We start from the raw sequence: 11,581 nt of genomic DNA, 5'->3' as shown, positions 1-11,581 counted from the left end.
TTTAGATGCACTTTCCCAAGAGTACAAATACATCTACAGGCTACTGTATATAACATCATGTCAAACACTTCCTGTTGCAGTATAAAACATTTAATTTCTTCAGATTTGTTACATTATTGTTTTGATTGTTTCATCTATGGCAGTGTCCTTAAATTCATACCGGGTGTGTCACGCATTAAATAGATTTTTCCTCTTCGGGATCTGCAAACATGTGGGAAGAGTCAGGATTGCTTGTCCTACACATTCCGTACGTTCATAAGGCCAACTGGCAGTTAGTAATAGTTTTTGTGCCTTGTTTTTCACAGACTCTTTGGTTGTAACCATATGCTGTCTCCAGTTTGGGAGTCATTTCTGATGTTTTTTTCTTATAAAGGGAGCTGTGATGGTGTCAGCCAGGACTTAAAACCAACATTCTAGCAATCTCGGGATTTAATGTGTGCGAGATTTACGAGTTGTTTGCTGTGGTTTAGCTGTACTGTTTTGTTTTTATACAATGGCAGTAATATTTAACAAACGATAATAAAATTATTTTAAAATGTGGCGATGCACCCCCTAAGTCAAAATACCATAACATATTTTGGTCTTAAAGTCATCTTGCAATCCAACCATTGTGGACTTACCCAATACTAACCGGCTGGCTTTCAAAGGACTGAAACAAAACACATTGGCAGAAACCTTTTTTTCCTTCACTTTTTCATTTCTGGTATTGCCACATTGATAATGACACTACATGTTACACAAATATAATTGAAAACCATCTCAATTCTACCAATTTAAGTCATTATAATATAATCAATCTTATTTGTAACATTTTTCACTACCAAAAAAAACAGGTGTTTGACACTGTTAATTTCCCATTTGGGTTGCATTATCTGTTATAATGAAATGCAAAACACAAAAACCTAGGAAATGACATGCTGGTATATTGGTTTTGATGGAGTTAATTAAGGAGAGTTTTATTAGACTGTAGGTCCTGTATTCTTCCTTTGCAACTTTCTCCATAACTATATATAAGATACATGGCCCGCTAAAGATCAGGTAAACTGCCTTGGATAAATCTTCAAAATGAATAAAAACATCCATAATGATAATTGTTATTGTTTTTATTTGTATTATAATTATTGTAAGAGTTGGAGATGAGACCTGAGCTATAAAATAAGTAAAACCAATCACTGTTTAATAATTACTGTTAATCAGCTTATTGCTAGTTAAAGATTTAAAGATACAAAATGGAGACATAAATGTGAAATGATAAAAACGTAAGCATGCTGTCCTAAATCTTCCTACTAATCTGATAACATTAATAATAGGTTTACATTAATAACAACCAACTTAAATGCAGTTGTAAGCCTTTAACTTCAGCTAACTTAGCTTCAATTTTTGTGTTCATAAGAAAAACAGAAGATATTGGTTTTAGTTAGATTAAAACATTGATTTGAATTTTCTATTTGTTCGAGGAAATGGGACAATGTGATTGGTGACTAGTAGGACTTTATTTGTATCTCCTGGTTCAAATCCTCACTGTCAGGATCATCAATCAAGCGGTGCCACTGTGCCCAGAGGCAAACCACAGTGGCACCAGCCCAAGACTGGCAGTAAGTATAAAGAGAACTAAAGAAACTAAACACATGAAAGGCAAAAGCCTGTGATGATAAATCATGTAAGTTCAGTGTTAACCAGAAAGCATTGAGTCACTCTTGAAAGGATACATAATTCCTTTCATAAAACATTTTAGGATAAGCGGCAAATAAATAAATCGACATCAATGACATTCTAAAGACGACTTTTGAACATATAATGAAGGGCAAATACATTGATTAAGAATCCTGTTTCCTAAAGAATGCAAGTTCTGTTTTGCTCTGTGCCACAACTGTAGGCTGTTTGATGTCGTGTGGAAATGTGTTGCGACTCCAACCCAATTAAAAGACGTTTGTGAAGGTAGAAGCTCTGTATAATGTCTTGGAGATCTTTAAGGTGTGTGAATACAAATGGGCAATTGTTCAAGAACCTACCTATTGTCCAGGAGGTGTTTCTTGAGATTATTTCACAGAGATTAAAAAAAAGTGACTATTAATATTGATACATTGAAGGAGAGCTAGTCTTTACTTTAGATTTGAAAACTAAACCTCAAAAAAGTTGAGTCAGTTGCTGAATCCTTTGTATTGTGCAACTGACATTGACAACCATTATTAAAATATTCTGTGTACGGTGAATATATCGTTTTAAAGATGGGCAACAGTAACTGTTGGAACAGGAGCAACATAACTGAATGTGGTGATTTACTGCTTTCTCCTTGGGGCTGAATAAACATGCAATAGAGAGTGTCATTCTTTTGATTAATTCCTACAAAACATCCTCAATAGAAGGAGTGTCCGAGTCTTATGGAGACACTTGCCCCAGGCTGCTGACACCTTCTCCGGCTCTACGCCACAATCTCGGGTTAGCAATGAAAGGTAAGGAGGTCCAAAGTGTGTAACACTGTTTTTGAATTCAGTGTAATTTGCATTCTTTCCTGACAAGGGAATATCAAATTTGAAGTACTTTAGTAGACGAAAATATGGTTTGTTTGTGTTAATTTGTCTGGCTAATTTTGTTAGAGCCACTCGAATCTGATTTTGGAGTCAGTTGAACTTGGTAAATTAATCATGCTTTATTGTTCTCAATACTCTTTTGGCAATGGTGTTTACCATCAATTTATATTAATTGGGTATTGTTATTATTAATAATAATGATATTACCCAATGAATATAAATTGATGGTAAACACCATTGCATTGCAATATAATAATATTGATCTTGTTCTCATTGTTCTTGTTAAAACAGTTTATTTTTGTTTGATTTCTGCACAGTTTTACTGCTTATTTGATTGGATGTAGATTCTTTTTATCAATATAATAGTGCCTGGAAATGTTATCTTTGTTAGCGCCTTATCATACAGAGTTGTAGTTTAAACTTTATTAATATATCTGTATAATTGTATATGAGTTATGTAGAAAAAGGAATGTAAAAAATAAAAATGCGTTACAGTAGAAATCATGAGTATATCTGAGGAAGATTAAATAATTCATAATTTATATGCAGATATTTTAAGGGTTAATGGTCAACACAGCCTTATCAGAACCAAACCACCAGGGGGCAGCATTTCCTGTTTACTGTTTTAATTATTACAAGGTGTATTTATTAATTTAGCCTTAATCCTGTTTATTTTATTGAGAGTATTGTGTGTGTGTGTGTGTGTGTGTGTGTGTTGTGTGAATTAAAACAAATTAAATACAGGAGCAATGAGCAATGGAATAAGATCATTTTCTAACACATGAATGTCCCTTACAAATGTTAAAAATGTTACAAATTTAGCACATCTTAAACAATATTAATTAAAAAAAAAGTTATTACTATATTTTAAGAGAGTACGATTTTTTCAGATAGAAAATTGTTTAACACAAAGGTAGTAATATATACAGTTCTCACTTAAGACTTTTTTAATATTGCAAAATGTAAATCAGTATTTTGTAGAGCTGTCGCAGGAGGTTGTATTTGACATTACAATTAAATATGAACTATCCTATTGTAAATGTAGAGCTAACAAAAGGTTTCTAAAACTGCATATGAGAGGAAAATTATACATTTTGATCAAACGTATTTATAAATAGTTAAGTCTGCCGTAAAATATATATAAAATATATATAAAATATGTTTTTATATATGCTCAGTGCCTGGTAATCTTCATAAGGATTTGACCCTTTAAAATTATAGAGCAGAACATGGCACAAGTAATGAATGAAGACTGCAAAAAAAGGCTCATTTGTTTAAGTTTTAATAACATAGCTTATTTGAAACTGCTATTATAACACCTGTTGAACAGTTAATGAAGTAACTGGAAAAAACCAATCAGTCGAGCAGAATGGTTTTGCACGTACTAGATAAAGTAGGCTTTTGCAGTTAATTTACTAAGATCTGATGATAGAAGCTGCTTCCTGTGACCTACATTTTTCACAGATGTAGAAACCTTTACATGTTTGGCTTCTTGAAATAGATATCATTCAAATATATAACATACGCTATCTTTCCAGGGAACATATATGACATTTTATTAGTTGTAAGCTAAAAGAATGTTACAGTTACTATAATGAACATATCTAGTGCCAGTGTTATGCAGACTTTTTGCTTATTGACTAATGCTACAGCTAACTTTAATTAGTTATGTTTTACTTCCCTCGCTGCAGATGAACTAATGAGACCGAAGGAGAAGTCTTGTTATGTAAACATTTTTAAGGCCTTTGTTATGTTTCTGTCAGTGATTAACAGTCCAACTCACCTGATAAGGACCTGCTCCACATATTAGCGAGGTATGAATGAGCAGGAACAATCGCCACTAAAAATTCCTAGTACGTGACTTCTATACATTATGACCTGCAAGCTTTATGCGGCTGTCTGTCAATCAAAGCAATGTGACACTATGACCATGTTCTGAAATGATATGATTCTTTAGTACATGCCTATCAGCTTAGTGAAATTAAACACTTGGGCTCTTTTTACAGCACTGTTCAGTCTGAAGTGATGTGTTTCAAAGAAATCTAAAGAAATTCAGCTCTGCCTTTAAATAGCTCTGCTGCGCTCCATCTTCAGAAATCAAGCCTAGTGAATAAAATCAATTAAAGAGTCCCATTTCAAATGATCACGTTTTGCAGCCGTCAGATTCAAGAACTGTTCCCCGTAGTGATAAAGAAATATCAATTAACTGTATTTGCAGTGTAAGCTTTTTTTTTTTTTTTTTTTTTTAAGCTTCATAATTTATTATACAGTCATTTTCAGAGGGTCTGTAGAATACTGAAATGAGGAAGAAAGAACTGGGGACGGGTTCTGATGAAGAAATCTCTGTTCTCCCCCTTCCAAATCCCATTCGATTTAAACTAATATATGCCTTGGAAAGAAAATTGTAACCAATAAACAAGCACAAAAAAAGATTCATTATGAAACACTGTATGTCAACCATTAAAAACAAGGCAGAATACATATATATTTTTAATATAACTGAAATACATGTCACTCTTTAGTTGGGTGAACCTTTTATTTAAGAATAAAAGGTATCTGACTTGGTGTTTGTCTAATTTTATGTTCGAATATGTGTTTTAATAATATCCAATTAAATTTAATTACAATTAAAATAAACATAAATTTACAATAAAAATGTTTCTTCACAGTAACTGACACTTTTAATTAATCTGCAGCATTTACCAAAACGCTTAGTTCGACTATATGAAAAATACCATGACCGTGTTGATTACAGAAACTGTATTTGGGGGTTATTTCTGCCAAGTGGATGTTCAATGGGTTGACACAATGTAAAGAAAGGAGAAGGGGGATGCAGTTCTACACATTGGGCATAGCATTGGGCAAACTGCCAACAGGACTGAGGAATCACTCTCTGCAGATGGGAGTAGTTTTCAGATGTGAGCAGAACATCTCCAGAGACTCATTCAAGCAGTCTTAACTAAAGGATCTGAGAGAGGGACACTGCAGTAATCAAGACACTACAGAAACATCCCAGGGTATCAGCTGGGCACAGGCCAAATTACTGACCGAGGGTTCTGAGAATGGCACATGGCACAGCAGCTGGATGCGTGGCATTGAAGAACCCGTTTGTGTACGGTAAGAGTTGTAAATCCCATTTATTAATTTCTGTTGGGGAATTAATTATTAGTGCCCTGGTTTCGTTTCCCCCAACCCTGTGAAAAAATTCACATTCTCTACACCCAATGGGAAAAAGCTTATATATATATGAAACATGCCATTGTGGGAGGGTACTTTGGTCAGGATTTGGGACACTTCCTCACATTCAAATTGGCGGGTACAAAATGAAACGGGCACAAATGTGAGCTAACGAGCGAATGTGTTGCATCGCCAAGAAAAACAGGTTAAACGAAAGTGACATAATCATGTCATTTAAATGATCATTTCTGTCTCTATTCATAATGGAACATGTTCTTTCTATGGAGCTCGGTCGTGGATTAACCCTTTTGGAGCCAAACCGTGGCATTAACAATTTCATGAACGTTTGCATATTTGATTGCATAAATACAGCAGCTGTCTGCGCTCACGTGATGCGGGATTCGTGTTGCTGGTTGATTATTTGTGACCTTTGCTGTTCATCACTGGCCTGTAATTAAGGAGGAGGGGCCTCCCGTGACCCCCTGCTGAGACTCAGATGTGTTCAGTGAATCCAGTCCAGGTCACAATCACAGACGACTTTGGGAATGAATAAAACTAGGTCATCTTTCTCTTTCACACCAGATAAAAGAATTCCACCATTGTCTGCAACTTACTTTATGGTAATATAAGAACAGGGGACCTAGTGCAAAGAAACTGCTACTTACTTAATTTGGATTTAGTACAAAAATAATTTTAATGTCCTTCAATTTCCATTTATATTTGTATTTCTATTATTGTAATAATTTGATTATTAATTTGTATTAATCAACTTTCTCCAAACACCTAAGGCTTCCAGACACTAATAGAGGACTGAAAATATCTGCTGGTGACTTTCTCCACACCATTATCCACACATCTCAAGCAAGCAAACAATATCTGTATATTCATCTGACCAAAGGACTTTGCTTTAGCATCTGGCTTGTAAACTCTGTCAGTGAAGGGATTCTATCCAGTAGACAAACCATTTCTCGTTCCCTCTTTTCTTTTGTATTTATACAGACATCTTAATATAATATTCTTCATCTAGCAACACAACATCTGAAACCTGTGATTTATTTGTTTGTTTAACCTATAACCAGAATACATACCAAACAAGAAGTACAAACTTTCTGTGCACCACTCGCATTCACAAACAAACATCATAGGAAGTTAAGACGTGTAGCGCTGTCATAATAATTGCCTCAGACAGTGTACAGATGTGCTCTGAGGTGGAAAAATTACTTCAGGCTCCGAATGTTTCGACAGACACCTGAAACGCGGAGTTTAGCAGAAAGCTTTTATGTGCATCTTCAGACATTCTGCCTTCTGTGAGAGTGCTTCACCGTGAACTCCCAAGGGCAGCATTTTCCTCTGTGGCCTAGATGAGAGCCTATAGGTGTTTTTTCCCCCTTTAGTCTGGCTTTCCATCTTCTGATTTCAAGGTGAATGTGACCTTGAGCCAGAAGAGTGGAAGCTGAGTTTGATAGTTTTAAGTGTCGCGGGGGTACTGTGCCTTTCCTTTAACTATTTAACTATGCTGTATCTGTGAAACACGGGAGGGCATACCCCGGGAAAAACCTGCCATCACCTGCAGAGGCCTAACCTCCAACGAACCCTTCTGTATTGATCTCTGACTTGTTCTGTGTCCTTGTTCCTGGCCTTTCCTGTGTTTGTCATTGAGACACATTTCATATTCTGCCCACATTCCTCCCCGCTGCACCATTTTGAAGCATCCCTCTGAGGCCCCATTTATCATGTCCTACAAGGTGTCTCCTGTGCGGCACTTTTGCTCAACAGGGTCACTTCTCTCTCAGAGTGGTCTTTATGAACAAAACTGTCAATATGTTAATGCAACACAACACCTCCAGACCCTTCTCTTTTTCGAGCAGCAGCAACATTCAGTCACACAGAAACAGAAACATGCTCTCACAATGCCTTGCTTATTATTGGACACTGATTTCCAATTAACGCTTTGTCCACAACATATCTAGATCAAGCACTGGCAGCCCACTGGTATCTGCTAATGATAAAAGAAAGGGGGAACGTTGATTCCCCGTTTGTGTCTGTGCTTTAAGAGTTTGTACTGGAAAAGGGAAATTGGATTTAAACATATTTTTAACAGTATCAGTCTCACCAGAGCATATTGGCAGATCAGAAAGGAGAGCGAACCTATACTGTTCTCTGTGGACAGAGTTATTACAGTGCTTTATTTTTCAGTGCTGTGATTACCAAATATCATACGCACTGGAAATCAGGGCCCAGAAAACATTTGGAAAGGGTTAATGTAAACACAACACATGCTGGTGCTATTATTTCTAACAACAAAACACACACAGAATAAGCCTTACACTTGGGAGTGTACAGTTGTATGGTCTGGCATGACAGCCTCTCTTCTGTGCACAAAACACACAGGAATAATGCCAGCCACGTCCTCTAGATTGTTTTCCTGAGATTCAGTAAATTTGCAAAATCTCATTTTTCACCACCCTACTGCACTTTCTGTGCTAATTAAAGCTGAGGTTAACAAGCTGTTAAAATATGCTAAGCGATGTGTTGAGATTACAGCTGATGCACACAGGCATGTGAGCCAGGGTGGCTTGCAAAGATTGTCTGCAAACACTGTTCAGGGAAATGTGCTGTCAGAACAGCAGAACACAGTCTACAGCAACCTTAGTTTTACTCAAAACATCCCTGTTTTACAAATTCAAAGAGAACCTTGTCAAAGCCCCCAAAGCATCTGTTAGAATCCACAAGGACTTGCGGTAAAAGAATGCTGAGATCTTTCATGTTATAAAAGTCGATACACAGCATTCTCTACTGGTGCAATTATTGGAATAGAATCAATCAATAACACCAATACATTCTGGCATTCAATGTTTCTGCTCTACTTCTCAAATGGTTCAAGTTGCCTGTGTGTGTTGGCTTGCAAACTAATATATTGGGGGGAAACCTAAAAACACACTCGCTGCATTTTAAAGAACTTCAGATTTAGTATATAAAGCCCTCAAATAGTAGCTTACTATAAGAATATATCATTGCCAGGTAAAGACTGCATTATTCTTATCTTTTTTTTTATTTTCCCAAACTTAATTCTGCTGTCTTTTTGAAAGGAACTACAGATGAGTTGCTAAACACAGCTTTCTACAGGCATTTCTGTAACCCTGTTGTCACCTGCCACTGGGACTGACAGCAAAGTGATTAAAAATATCCCCCATTCATTTCCATGAGCCCCTGAGTGCACTGGCAGTGCTTTGTAGTCAGACCTTAATGGCCCAAGTATGAATTGCAGGTTGAGAGAAATCACTCTTTGTCAGGAACACTTGGAGAGGAAATGACACAGCACACACAGTGCTTAGTAGGTCTTTTTAATCTGAGAGGAGAAAGAAAACTAAAGCAAAAAATCATAATCTTTTTTGGTCTGTTACTGATAGTGAATGAATTCTCCACACACAATTATTCAAATACACAGACACACACACACACACACACGTATGGATACATGAGGGACAGATGTGCTTTAAGCTGTAGTAGAAACAATTCTCACCCTGCTGATGGGAACTCTGGTAGAGAGAATGTGTCCACAAAACAAACCTTAAAACCAGACCCTCTGTCAGGTAGCTTCAAAACAAGGAATTTAGATCTTTGGTTTCTGATGTAATTGATGTTTTTTCATTGCTTTCTTAACATAAATCCACTGTATTACACTGTGTGAGCTTACAGTTCAGCTTCTTCCCCAAACAATACACAATTCAATGAACATACTATGGATAATTACACCACGAGCTGTTGAGATGTTTTGCATAAATATTTCCATACTGTTTCAATACCCAGAGACCCTTCGGTGAAGCCCATGAGCTATGTTGAGGTCCCCGGCCACTGAACTCTATCCACTTTGACTGGTGACTAAACCTGACGAGCTATTTTGCAGAATCATGAAGGTAAGGTGAGATATGTTTCCTCACAATAAAATATACCACTGTCTATTACACAATCTCAGCAGGGTTCTTGAGAAAAACAATGTTTTCTCTTTAAATAGTAGGCATACACTTTAAAATATTTTTTCTTAATTTAAATGAAGGTCCATATGAAATAGAAATCAGGTACTTTGGGGGGAGCAGCCATAGGTAGAATTATGAGACGTGAGTTCCACCTTTACTAATTAAGCAGCTGATTTTTTTATTGCACAAATTGATTAGGAATATAAAGATATTATACCAAGATTGATGATATACAGAAAAAATACTGAAATGCAGTGTCAGAATATAGATTTGACATATTTTATGGGCCTAGCTTGACATTTCTGGTGTTAGCTAGGTTTGGAGTTTAGACTGTTTGGCCTTAACATAGGGCAAGGCAACCTACTGATGCAATTCAATGGGTTAGAGTGAACTCTCTCTTTTCTGAACTGCAGTGTAGTATCACAGTACAGCATAAATATTCAAAATACTTTTCCAGTGTTAGGTTAATACATTTTTATCTGTGCTTGAAGTGAAGATTTCAATCTTAGATAGGCAGTTAAGCTATTGATGTAATATAATAAGGCAGACCTTCTTCACTTAAACCATTTTGTGGGGGGCACCAATCTTTGTTCAATTCTGTCAGGAACATGTTTAATTAAAGTAAATTAAAGGTTTGTTCTTATTCATTCATTTATTTTGTCTCGTGGGGATGCATACAAATTCTGTGGCACATCTGTCAATGCCTGATGTCACACTCAAATCTCAGTTTGTAACAGTGTGGGATAAGAAGTTACAGAAATCTTTAATGAGAGGAGGTCCCACCCTAAGCGAAAATGCACCATACAGTGACCATGCAATCCAACACCAACTGGTGGCTTTGCAGATTGTTTTGACATGTATGTTACATCACCACAGAATGAAAAGTGTACTATCTGAACAGATGTACAACATACAAAACAGTATTAAATCTATACGAGTATCAGAAGATGTATTTTAATTGTCTGTGATCTTTACAGAGTTAACTCTGATATATGTTTAGCCTAAACTAAACCCAAGGTGACCCTCTTAGTTATCTGAAATGCACACTGTCATGGATTTCAGGTAAGGGTTTACTCAGTGATATAGTTGTGTGCAGTGTTTGTACTACTGATGTTGAATGCATAACTATATTAAAAATATTTAACTTCAAGTGCGGTGTCAATTCATTTTGGGGGTTCACATTCTTTCTGAGATTATTTTTGTTGTGTTTAGTTTTGATATAAAAACACAACTGGGACGTGTTGTATCCCTTTCACAGAACATAGTTTCCATTTATATGAAATAATTGGCAGCTATTTTCCCATGTTCCACGTGTTTGACAGGTCAAAAACACTACTGTGCAGAAAACAAAGGCTTTCATGCACTGGGCTGAAGCTGCTTCAAAGAACTGCCTGAACTACAAAAAAAAATCTGATCTGCTGAATAAGTGGCCTGTATGGAAATAGTGTAGTGATACCAGGTGCTCCCAACTTTTTAATAGATCCCCATTCGGTTTCCCTTTGGTAGATGGGATGCAAGGTGCACATGTGGATTTAAGATTCCACATTATTCATTATACATTGTATAGTGCAGGCTGTATATGAATGACTATATAATTACATACTTATTTCAAATTATGTGTAATTTATTTTGGGGGATCATTGCAACAAACTAGTTACATTGAAAACACACGTGCAGACAAACGGTTAGTTTGTAGTCTCAGGCTTTTGACCTCACACTGGGTATCTCCGAGACGTCAGAGACACGTCCCACATGTGCTTTCAAGTTGCATCCTCTACGATCACAACGTGCTCGGAAGTATCCGGATCATATGCCAAACAGCGTGGTTTTCACCCTACCGTTTAATAGTATGTATACTATTATTGTTCTAAATAAAATCACTGGTCACCACCGTTT

Source organism: Amia ocellicauda, chromosome 16, assembly GCF_036373705.1.
Source record: "Amia ocellicauda isolate fAmiCal2 chromosome 16, fAmiCal2.hap1, whole genome shotgun sequence".
NCBI classification, from domain to species: Eukaryota; Metazoa; Chordata; class Actinopteri; order Amiiformes; family Amiidae; genus Amia; species Amia ocellicauda.
The sequence above is the reverse complement of the archived record's forward strand: the minus strand, read 5'-3'. Positions refer to the sequence as shown.